The following is a 12,765-nucleotide window of genomic DNA, read 5'->3' as shown; positions in this document are numbered from 1 at the left end:
GCCCTAGGGGATGATGCTTTGCTCATCTGTGGCATTGCTTGGTTGCTCAGCAACTGAGCTCTTATTAGCACCTGAGTTGGAGTCCATGGAGCCATCCTCAGGGTCGGGGGCCAACTTGCTCCAATCGAGTCATGGTTGCAGGGGTGGGGGAGAGAAAAGAAAGAGAGAGAGATAGAGAGAGAGAGAGAGAGAGAGGAGCAAGAGGGGGAGGGGAGAGGGAGGGCTAAAGAAGCAGATGGATGCTTCTCCTGTGTGCCCTGACCAGGAATCAAACCCCAGACATCTTTTCCATTTTTTTCCCCTTATTTCTGACCTCAAGTAGCCATGAATGCCCATGAAATTGTTTTCTGTGAACTTGGAGTCTCTATTTCAAGGCTGCAAACTTGGTGAGCTGTGGACCAAATCTTATTTGCAGTTACATTTTGTTCCACACCTAGGGTTTATTTACATGGTGTGTGTGTGTGTGTGTGTGTTTGTGGGTTTTAATGGAATCAATTGCTAATATTTTAACAATTGGAAGATTTCACATTAAAATCTAGACTTCTGATGACCTATGAAGAATTGAAAGATTTGACAAGCAAGGCCTGGGCTGGTATTTCAGTTTCTCCCTTTAGTTCTCTGTGGTTCCTACCATGCCTTGTTTTTCCCATGGATATTATTAATTTTTAATGTAACAGAGTTAAGAGAGAAATGAAATACTTATTTCAGTCTTTGTAAATAGTTTCATAACAATATATCCTTCAGTCTTGTTAGCCGCCTGGTCCCTTTGAAAGCCCTTGAATTTGTGACCAGACCTTGCTGGTGTGGGGCTTGCTGAGTGTTTTCTAGGTTTGGATCCAGAACTGTGGCACAGTTCTCCTCTAGCCTGATGGTCCCAACTCTGCCAATGCCGTCACCTGGAGTAGCTATTGGAAAATGGCATTTCAGATGCCAGATTCCATCTGCAGGGGGCCCTGTTTACACTTGTCAGCTCTGTGAAGATTTTCAAAGAGGCTGTTGCATGCAGGTGTACCTTTGTGGCCATTTTCTCCTGGCGATAAACACCAAACCCCCCAAAAAAACTCTGTTCTTTATGTTTTTGTTTTTTATTGTTTGCTTGTTTCTTAACCTCTTCCATATGGAATTATAATGTTTTAAAAAATATAGTTTGAATTCATATAACATCATCCAGAAGCCCAGCCTAGGAACAATATACCTTGTCTCAGAAGGAGGGAAGAACAGTTTGAGTGATAGTAACATATTGAAAGGTGCTGTCACATATTAATTAATCACTACATAATAGTTAATAGTGCAGACTACAGAGCCGGAGTCTTTGGATTCATATTCTTATGCTGCTGCTATCTACCTGAGTGTAACTGTGGACAAGTTACAAAACCTTTTGACTTAGTTTATCTGTAAAATGGTGATGATAATAACAATATAGACTTCATAAGGACCATAAGGTTAAAAGCTCTTTATAAAGTGCCTGCAACTTTAAAAATACCCTATAAATGTTGGCTATGACTATTATTTGAATGTCTCCTATATGGGGGCTGTTGTGTTAGATACGAGATAAATAAGACATGATCCTTACCCTGAAGAAACACATGGTTTAACCTATGAGAAGAGACCTAAATAATGATAGTAAAATATAACCACAGATTCATTCAAGTTATAATAGTGACCAGGGAGGAAGGGACCCCTATCTGAAAAAGCCCCAGAAGGCTTCATGTAGATGTTCATCCTTTCTTGAGAGAAGAATTCCTTAGAGTAGAATTTTTGAGAGAGGGAACGGGCCACCCCCAGTGCAGATAGTATTCACATTCATCTGACCTAGGAGTGCAAGGCTAGGCAAGGCTCTCAGAAACAGATGGACAATGGTACCAGTTTGTACATTCCTCTGAGTGGAAAAGGACCAGTCTCCCAGACCAACTGCCAGCTTCTGCAAAACTTGGCCATATGTGAGAGATCGTCAAAAGATCTTGCTATGGCCTTCAAGCCCTAATGTCCCCAAATCCAGTCATATTTCATATATTGTTATGGTACATTTCAGAGCTACATCTGTCTAGGTCAGATAAGGCTCCTTCTTACCAGTGACAGAACAGAATCCATGTTCCCTAAAACTGGAAAAGGCTTTGAATATCATCTGGTCAAACCCCTTCATCTTTTATCTCCCGTCCAAGTACTAACCAGGCCCGACCCTGCTTAGCTTCCGAGATCAGACAAGATCGGGCACATTCAGGGTGGTATGGCCATAGACCATCTTTTATCTAAGAACATTAAAACTCATGGAGGATAAGTAACTTTTATAAAATGACTGATTACCATACCTGACAGGCCTGGACCTAAAAGAGATGACTTTATAATTTTATATTATTTTATGAAAATGATATAAAACCAAGACAGCCATTGAAGGTCTACTTTAACAGTTGCACACACAGGGTGGTCAAATGAGTTGTATCTTTACTGAAGTAAAGTTTACCATATGATAAACTAATGGTAGTAGATATAAAGCTTTGTTAGGTAGTATGGACTGTGTTTTTCATAATAAATGCCTGGCATTTAATAAATATTTGCCAAATTGATTTCAACAGATTTGATTGAATTGTATGAATATTTTAGTAAAATGTGGAGACTAATTTGCCACTGATCTGCTTCATTTATTTTTTTTTAAAATTATTTTTGAAAACCTGGAAAGCTTTGGATCAATAGATTGTAGTTCTACTATGACTTGAGTCTGGAAAGTCCAGCTCTAGGATCTCATGTACACATTCCAAACTCAAAATTGCACAGATATGATCATTGCTGCACTGGCAGAAAGCTGTTCCTATGCTTATACTTAAGAATAAAACCCAGCCTGACCAGGTGGTGGCGCAGTGGATAGAGCATTGGACTGGGATGCAGAGGACCCAGATTCGAGACCCCGAGGTCACCAGCTTGAGCGCGGGCTCATCTGGTTTGAGCAAAAGCTCACCAGCTTGAACCCAAGGTCACTGGCTTGAGTAAGGGGTTACTCAGTCTGCTGAAGGCCCACGGTCAAGGCACATATGAGAAAGCAATCAATGAACAACTAAGGTGTTCCAGCGTGCAATGAAAAACTAATGAGTGATGCTTCTCATCTCTCTTGTTCCTGTCTGTCTGTCCCTGTCTGTCCCTCTCTCTGCCTCTCTCTCTGTCTCTGTAAAAAAATAAAATAAAAAATAAAATAAAAAAATAAAAAATAAAATAAAATAAAACCCATTCTAGGCCCTGTGAATTGAGGTTTGGGCTGAAGTTCCCTCTGTGTAATCTGTGTGGGTCTCTGGGTTCTTGATATAGATCTTATTATGCATATGTTGTTAAAATGGAGAAAGCACTTGAACACCAAAGCCTCCACTGACATGAAAAGCAGCTTGTACTTGTATGAAAAACTCTAATTAACATAACAGTCTAAAAAGTGACAACAATGTAATTCATCAGTAGAGAGAAAAAAAGGAGAATAAGATTGAGTTTACTTCCAATTATTCATTAGAATCAGTCAATGCTGTAAGCCTTTTGTTTTCAAAGGACTGTTACAGTTTATCTCATAGTTGCTAAATGTTGAGTTGATTGGGAGAATTGTACAAGATTTTTAGGTCCAGTGACATTTTTGGCTGAGGATATGAGTAGGGAGCTAGAAAAGTCAAAGGAAATCGTACTACAGTTCACTATGCAAGTTCTGCATTTATAACAATTTGTCCAATCTGTAGTTGTACTTGCTAAAATTTTCCTAATTTAAATGTATAAAATTGATTGGTCAGAGAAAATAAATACTGTATAAAGGAAAAGGAAATCGGGACCCATCTGTAATCCTGCGTTGGGTTCTAGCTGTCATATTGTATCATAGATGAAAGCAAAACGAATATGTTTTTTCTAAAACAGACATGAGGTGAGAAATGTCAAGGTTGCAAAAGCTAAAAACAGTTAGAAAGCCCATGACTAAAGAGAGGTTATTGTAGCAATGCACACATATTTGAAAGTTCTAAATCCAAAGGGAAGATAGTGGTACTGCCTTACTTTAGATATAATAGCAAAAAATTAGAGGAGGATTTACATTAAATTTGAAATAAAAAATAAAATAATTTATGACATTATCTAAAATGGTCTTTGATTTTCTTTTGAGATGGGGTTAAAAAAAATCCAACTGTCCACATGCAGAAATTTATTTAGATGCTTTCAGAGATGGGAATGAGAAGATTTTGAAGTATGTGAGTCTTTTTGGATTCAGGGTTAAAATCAATACCTTGGCTAGATAAAGGTTTTTAGACATTTGTAGGGGAGAAAGAACAGCCTGAGGGTTTGGAAAGGTGTGATGGATATGGATGAATGCTTGCCCCTTATGTTTAAAAATAAATTATCTTTCAGCGTTGACTTGGTTACAGACTCCAAGTCTGTAGTTTTACGTCAGTGCACAGCAGGGTGGCAGCCAGAATGTATGGCAGGCCCGTTGTGTGTGGACCTTGTGGGAAAGGGTTGTGAGTCGTTTCATGAACTGGGAGATGTGTAAATTATGGATATGTGTGTATCTGTCTGTCCTTTTATGCAAACAGATTGGGTATGTTATTCAAGAGAATTTTTACTACTTATGCAGTCTCATGGTGTCTTCTTTTAGGCCTTTATCTAAACTTTTAAAGAAAAGAGGGGATAGGAATCTTTGTCTCCGGTCTGCAACTCTGATGCTCACTTATGCCCAGGTCCTTAATGGGGATGGTTGAATCTCACCTAGGACTGTCACCTGGGGAGCCTACCTCCTGCTTCGCCAGCAGGAAGGTCTCAAGAGTAGTTGGCTTTCTGTGTACGGTAGATCCTGTCTATCAGAAAGAATGCTTTAAAGGCTAGGAGCAAATTTCAAGGCTTCTAAGTCAGAAGAAATCCTAAGATATCACTTCTTCTGTATTCTCTGACCTAACAAGCTACTAAAGCCAGCCTAGATTCAAGGAGAAGGAAGTGAGATCTACCTTTCCATGGGAGGAGCAGTGTGAGTTAGTGGCTGCACATAATCGACTTCAGGCTGCCCTCTGTCAGAGTATTTATGTCCCTGCATTCCCTCCAAGTACAAAATATAGTTAGTTATTTCCTTTCCAATTCCTCCCAAACTCTCATGAATGGAAATAGGGCCCTTATAAGAAGAGACAGCAGACACTAGACACTAGATAACTTGCTTCCACTTTCTCTGCTCTCTGCCACATGATGACATGGCCAGAAGACTGCCATCTGCAAGCCAGAAAGTGCGTAGGTTCTCACCAGAACCGAATCTGCCAGCACCTTGATATTGGACTTCCTAGCTTCCTAATTGTAAGAAAGAATATGTTTGTCAAATCACTCAGTTTATGATAATTTGTTGTAACAGCCTGAATGAAGACATTATCTAAATCAGATACAGATGCTAATGAAGTTCTTTGGGTGTGATTTCTCAGTGTAGCATTCTCTGGCATAGTTCCTTTTGATCTAATGGTCTCTGAATTAGAGACAAGTTTATCTGTCTCCTTCATTTCCCACCCTATACTCCTGACATATGATGGTGACAGAGGCATAAGATAATCTACAATATACATTTCCATTCACAAAGGTTGGTAAAACAGGAGGCACATAGCCATGAAGGTCTATAGCAATTATGAACTCTACCTGGGCAGATGTCATTCAGTCCTTGGTTAGGGCTAGGTCGTTCTCTTTGGAAATAATTCTCTATGGCTCTTGACATTACCCTTTGGGATTTTGTCTTCACACTCTGAACTATTCTTCCTTTTTCTTGCTATGTTTACAAAGGAATAACCTTGCCAATTTGATTCTTGCCAGTGTTAATTTGGAGGTCCAATTCTCCTTTTCCTTTTGGATGGTCTTTGTGTCTTTTAGACAGAGCTGATACAATTTTTTTGGGGGGGGGTATTTTTCTGAAGTGAGAAGCAGGGAGGCAGAGAGACAGACTCCCGCATGTGCCCAACCAGGTCCACCTCATGTTCACCAGGGGGCGATGCTCAGGCCATCTGGGGCGTTGATCCATTGCAACCGGAGAATTCTAGTACCTGAGCTGGCAGCCATGGAACCATCCTCAGTGCCCGGGCCAACTTTGCTCCAATGGAACCTTGGTTGTGGGAGGGGAAGAGAGAAATAGAGGGGGAGGGGTGGAGAAGCAGATGGGCACCTCTCCTGTGTGCCCTGGCTGGGAATTGAACCCAGGACTTCCACACACTGGGCTGACGCTCTACCACTGAGCAAACTGGCCAGGGCTGATACAATTTCTTTTTAAAAAGTATGGTCTTCCTATTATAGTCCACTTAATTAAACAGATGCCAATCTGCATTTTATTCCAAAACCTTGCCCTTCTTAACCTTAAGCTGAATGTCTGCGATCTGTGGGGCAATGACTTTAAAATTATTAGAAGCCTATTTTCTAGTTGAAAAAGTCTGTGAGGCACAACTTTAAGATTTTTGGAGCCTTGATTGTCTAGCAGAGGGAGTCTAAGAGGCATACCTGCAGGATACTTAGAGACTCTACTATGCAGGCACTGAAATGTTCTGGACGGCTCACCAAAGGAGTTTAGAGCCCCATGCAACAACTTTGTTTTGCTGGCAGGCTTTTTTTGTAGGGCTCTAGATTTGACTTTTGCCCTGGGGCAATTCTGACTTGAGAATACTTTGCTGAGAAACATTAGAGATGAAAAGCAATTTTATTTAAAAATAGAAAGTCCTAGATTTTTTTTTCCTTTCTAAATTCTGCTAAAAACATGAAAATATTGTTTTTTTCAAAAGTTCATTTCTATTTTTTGATTATTGAAAGCCACAGATGTGTCAAGCTTTTGGCCATAGAGAAGTGTCCCCCTTTACCCCCCAAACCCCCTTAGCTTTTCTCTTACTGCCTTCCAAGTCCTCACACTCTGCCCAGATCTTTTTAGTCATCAACACTAGTGTTCCGCAAGCTCTTCCAGCTTCTGCCCACCACCTAGTCCCATAACCAGTGTCACATAACTAAGGTTTCTGTTACTGCAAACTCTGTGTTCAGGTATAAACATCTGTTTTAGTTATCTATTGATGCATAACAGTTATTCCAAAACTTAGTGGCTTAAAATAAAAATTATTTTATTATGTCATGTAACTTTATAGGTTAGGAATTTGGTCAGGGCTCATCTGGATGATTCTTTTGTTCCACGTGACACCAGCTTAAGTCACTTGGTGGTATTCAGTTGTAGATGAATTAGTTTGAGAGATCCAAGATGTTGTTACATGTTTGATGACTTGGTGAGGACGGCTGGGAGGGTAGGTTATTTGGAACTGCCTTATAACGATAGCTCAGGTCTTCCAGGGAGAATGTTCTAGGACAGGGGTCCCCAAACTTTTTACACAGAGGGCCAGTTCACCGTCCCTCAGACTGTTGGAGGGCCAGACTGTAAAAAAACAAACAAACAAAAAACTATGAACAAATACCTATGCACACTGCACATATCTTATTTTAAAGTAAAAAAACCAAAACGGGAACAAATACAATATTTAAAATAAAGAACAAGTAAATTTAAATCAACAAACTGACCAGTATTTCAATGGGAACTATGGGCCTGCTTTTGGCTAATGAGATGGTCAATGTGCTCCTCTCACTGACCACCAATGAAAGAGGTGCCCCTTCTGGAAGTGCGGTGGGGGCCAGATAAATGGCCTCAGGGGGCCGCATGCGGCCCGCGGGCCATAGTTTGGGGACCCCTGTTCTAGGAGAACCAGAAAGAGGTTATAAAGCTTAATATAATCTAGGCATTTAAGAACCAGAATGTTACTTCCATTGCATCTATTGTTCAGAAAAGTCACTAAAGCTAGACCATGATAACAGAAGGGAATTAGATTTCATGTCTAATGGGAAGAATAACAAAGAATTTGTGTTCATTTTTAATCTACCACATGTTTTATTCCAAGAAGACCAAGATCATTTAAAGAAAGGGCTAATTACTAATTCATGGATTTAAATATATTTGATGTGCTTTAAGCATTGCATCTATTTTTTTTTAATTGATGCTCAAATTGTCCATTTTTGGTTAATATGAGCCTCCTCAAGTTGACACCTAGATTCTTTTGATCTGAAGTGCCGCAACTGAGTTGATGCTTCTCATCTCTCTCCCTTCCTGTCTGTCCATCTCTCTCTGTTTCTCTCTCTTAAAAAAAAAAGCATAAAAACAAGCATGGAAAAATAAAAATGGTTTTTAAAGAGCCAAGATATTTAACATTTATAAGGAGAATTCTAAAATATTAGTTCCAAACTCCATGTGCAGTAAGCAGATTTGCCCCTTTAAAAATGCTCTTCAGGTTATTTTGACCCATTGCCGTAATTGGAACCACTGGCCTAAAGTTCACACTATCAACTCTTCAAAGTTCTATAACTCCATCACTGTAGCAAGTTATATGTTGCAAAACACACTTCTTTAGTTCTTCCTTTAAATGCTTTAACAGAACTCTAATGCTGTGAGTTCAGTTTTATCATAGCATGGATGAAAATGCATGCGCGCTTGCTTTCTGCTGCTAGCCATCATGCCTTCTGTAACCAAGGATGCTGGACCTCGTGCACTGCCTTAATGTGAGCACCTTATATAATCAAGGACACAGCTCTTGGCCTCTTGGTCAAAAGCCACTTCTGTTCAGGCAGCCCATAGAAGTTTGGGGCACTTGCCCCAGCCCACTTTCTTGAGAAGCAGCTCTTTTCCTTGCCTGCACGCCCACAGGCAGAGAAGCGGTTTCTCCCTGTTCTCTAGCTCCTTTCCCGGCCTGGTCTCTCCTTCCCCGCCAGACTATGTAAATGGCAGTGACACACCGCCCTACAGCCCATATATGTTCTTTGGTCTGACTGAATCCAGTCTGAACCTACAGGGCCTCGACCTCCTGCATTACGCACACTTAAGGAAATTTATTAAGTATATATAACTTGCCTTTTTGAATTTAGTGTCAACAGTTCTAAATTTAAATAATTCAAATAATGGTTTTAACCTGAGAGTGAAAAATGAAGCAATGTCAAACCTCCTTTCATGCATTTCACAGGGTGTGCTGGGTACTCTCCCTGTCCACACTTCACTCTTCCCAGCCTGCTCTGCAGCCAGGGCTGCCGCTGTGCTGCTCAGTGGGCCCCGCGGGCTCCCTTTCCTCTCACTTCTAGTTGGTTTTAGCCAATGGGAGGCCCTGGGGGAGATCAGGTGGGTGGAAGCAGAACAGGGCCAGAATTCTTACTTATCCCGTGTTCCTCCTGGTCATAGTGGTTTGGCTGTGTCCCGTGGACAAAGACCACGTCTTCTATCAGACAGCCCTTTTCATGCAGCTGTTCTCTTAGGGCCTAGATGTCCCTTGCCCTGTTAGGATCAGGGGTGGGAATAACTCCGCTTATCTTGGGGTGCTGAAGGATCCATTGTTCATTTCCTCAAACACTGCCCACATAGCTGTAAATAGACCCTTTCTCAAATTATCCTGTTTTCAATCGCAATCTGTTTCTCACCTATTCTGACTGAACCGAAAGTCATTGTTGCCTAAAAGTTTCATCTAGGTAAATTCACTTAGTCTTACTTTATTTACTCTTTTTTTTTCTTTCACTTAAGACATAGACTTTTGAACTTTATTGTGCAAAACACGGAAAGTCAAAATATATATATACCAAATATATAAAATTGTGATGAGTTTTGGATTTCCATTTTAGATCAATGACTATTATAAAAATACACATAATAGATTTGAGGAGGATGATAACTGTAATAGGAACTAAAAGGACAATATCTAAAGGACCATGCACTTTTGTAAATGGTTGCTAACAAATGTTATTTTTTAAATTCATTTTAATTTATTGTGTTAACATGGATTCAAGTATCCCACTGAATATAACACCCTCACCCGCCACCGCCATGTTCTAATTTACACCCCTTTAGCTCCCCTCTCCCTAACTTTTTCTTCCTTTCCTTCTGGGATTTGCTGTCCTGTATCTGTATCTATGTGTTACATATATATAATTTCACTAATCCCTTCACCTTCTCTGATCCCATCCCCTCATCCCCCTTCTGCTCCCTGTGACCCCACCTCTGCCTCTATTCCATTCCTCAGTTCACTTTGTTCATTAGATTCCACATATAAGTGAGATCATAGGATATTTGTCTTTCTCTGCCTGGTTTATTTCACTTAGCATAATAATCTCCAGGTCCATCCATGCCATTGCAAAAGGTAAGATTTTCTTCTCTTTCACTGCTGCGTAGTATTCCATTGTGTGTATGTACCACTGCTTTTTAATCCACTCACCCACTGACGGACACTTGGGCTGTTTCCAGATCCTGGCTATTGTAAACAATGCTGCCATAAACATGGGGATGCATTTCTTTTTTTGAATAAGTGATTTGGTATTCTTAGGATGTATTCCTAAAAGTGGCATAGCTGGATCAAAAGGCAGTTCCATTTTTAATTCTTTGAGGAATCTCCATACTGTTTTCCACAGTGGCTGCACCAGTCTGCATTCCCACCAGCAGTGCAGGAGGGTTCCCTTTTCTCCATATCCTCGCCAGCACTTATTCTGCGTTGTTTTGTTAATGAGTGCCATTCTGACAGGTGTGAGGTGGTATCTCATTGTGGTTTTAATTTGCATTTCTCTGATGATTACTGTATGTCCTCTTTGGAGAAGTGTCTATTCATTTCTTTTGCCCATTTTTAAATGGATTGTTTACCTTCTTGGTGTTGAGTTCTAGAAGTTCTTTATAAATTTTGGTTATTAGCCACTTATCAGACGTATTGTCGAATATGTTCTCCCATTGTGTGGGTTGTCTTTTTATTTTGTTAATGGTGTCTTTTGCTGTTCAAAACCTTTTTAGTTTGATATAGTCCCATATGTTTATTTTGTCCTTTATTTCACTTACCCGTGGAGATAAATCAGCAAAAAATATTGCTATGAGAGATGTCGGCAATGCCTCTGTTTTCTTCCAAGATGTTTATGGTTTCATGACTTACGTTTATTACTTTACTTACTCTTTACTTTATCTATGTTGGGTCACTTCTAGTGTTGCTGGGAAATGAGTTCTGCCCTTCCCTCCCACTGAAGCTAGTGCTCCCATCAGTGTATTTCCTGTCTGTACTGTTCAGAGCCAGCTGTGCTCTTCCCGGCCACCGTGCCATCACACATGGTGCCCTTGCTGCCCCTGCCTTCTCAGTAATCTTCGACAGCAGAAAAGAACCCAGGGATATTTCTTCAAAACATTATTCTAAAGAGTATTTATGGAGTGCTTAGGTTTATGGAGTGGGAATAAAGCAGAAAAGATAAACGAAGTTCCTTTTCTCATGGAGCTTTATATTGCTGGAGGTCCCCAGTGTTAAAGAGGTAAACAAATACGCGAACAAGGTAGTGAGCTAGTACTAAGTCCAATGGGAAAAGGTGGAATAAGGTAGATTGATGGGAATATCTGGGGTATAGGAGGTGGTTATTTTGGATTGAGAAGCCTGAAGGGTAGATATTATGTACTATTATACTTTAAAAACCAAACACATAGGTGGTAAACCTGACTTTTAGTCAGGAAAACTAAAATTCTGATTTGCCTTATGCTTAGAGAGTGGGCCATTCCAGCCTCTTACGAGTAGAGACTGCAGGTTAGTATTTCCATAGGAAGCTACCTTGAATTTGAGAACTACTGAGCTACCACTTCGATTCTGCAAAGTAGAGATGATTTTGGCTTGGGAAACGATGGGAGATGGGCCTGATTTGTCATCTCCTTCTACTCAAATGAATGAATTCTATTAAAGCAGCTTGTGCTTCTAAGACTTAGTACAACCACAGGAATATATGGTCCCGTGTTGCTGCTGTATTAGGAAAATTGTAGCCCTCAGGTTTAGGCTGATTAATTAGGAAAAGGATCCAAGGCGCCTCTCTACTTGGTAAGCAGAAGGAGAGCTGCCTTCCAGCTCCAGCTTGCACTCTCTATTGTGAATCTATGTGCAGTGCAAAAACTGGTCAACTCCATGTTCCACATTTCAGGTTATTACATGGAGTCACTTAGTACATATGTGAAGATATATGAAAGATGTCCAATTTCCTAGGAAAAGCAGTTTTCTAGGAAACATTATTTTTGCGAAACTTCATTAAAGGTACACTTTATTTTCTACCCTTCTTCTTATATATTTTGGCACTAATACTAACTTTGTACTTCCAGAAGTACTAATCCTTTTCCTAATTAATCAGCCTAGACCTGAGGGCTACAATTTTCCTAATACAGCAGCAACATGGGACCATATATTCCTGTGGTTGTACTAAGTCTTAGAAGCACAAGCTGCTTTAATAGAATTCATTCATTTGAGTAGAAGGAGATGACAAATCAGGCCCATCTCCCATCGTTTCCCAAGCCAAAATCATCTCTACTTTGCAGAATCGAAGTGGTAGCTCAGTAGTTCTCAAATTCAAGGTAGCTTCCTATGAAAATACTAACCCGCAGTTAAATCGCTTTGAACTCACTTCACACTAAGTAAAATAAATCATGACCAGGAGCTTTTGAAAATAATCATAGGCTTTCTTATTTCATATGACAGTCATTCCATGTTTCATACCCGTTTCATACAAGTATGAAAAATTATATTAATGTAGTATTTTGGGGCTTTATGAACTATATCACATACTATGTTTATAGCTACATATAGTTAACAGCTGTGCTGTCCAGTACAGTAGCCACTAGCCACATGTGGTTATTGAGCACTGGAAATGTTGCTCATTAAAATTGAGCAGTGCTCTAAGTGTAAAATACACTCCAGATTTTAAAGACTTAGTACAAAAACAATGTAAAATATC

The 12,765-nt window shown here is 40.0% G+C and overlaps 1 protein-coding gene across 1 annotated transcript in view; it reads left to right on the top strand.

Moving 5' to 3' along the window:
* The window catches only part of SLC25A21 (solute carrier family 25 member 21), a 531,270-nt gene that overhangs the window by 104,890 nt on the left and 413,615 nt on the right, over window positions 1-12,765 (top strand). The gene's annotated exons all lie outside the window — the stretch shown is intronic.

Source organism: Saccopteryx leptura, chromosome 6 (genome assembly GCF_036850995.1).
Source record: "Saccopteryx leptura isolate mSacLep1 chromosome 6, mSacLep1_pri_phased_curated, whole genome shotgun sequence".
NCBI classification, from domain to species: Eukaryota; Metazoa; Chordata; class Mammalia; order Chiroptera; family Emballonuridae; genus Saccopteryx; species Saccopteryx leptura.
Note: the sequence above shows the minus strand (reverse complement) of the source record. Positions and strands in the feature narration are given on the sequence as shown.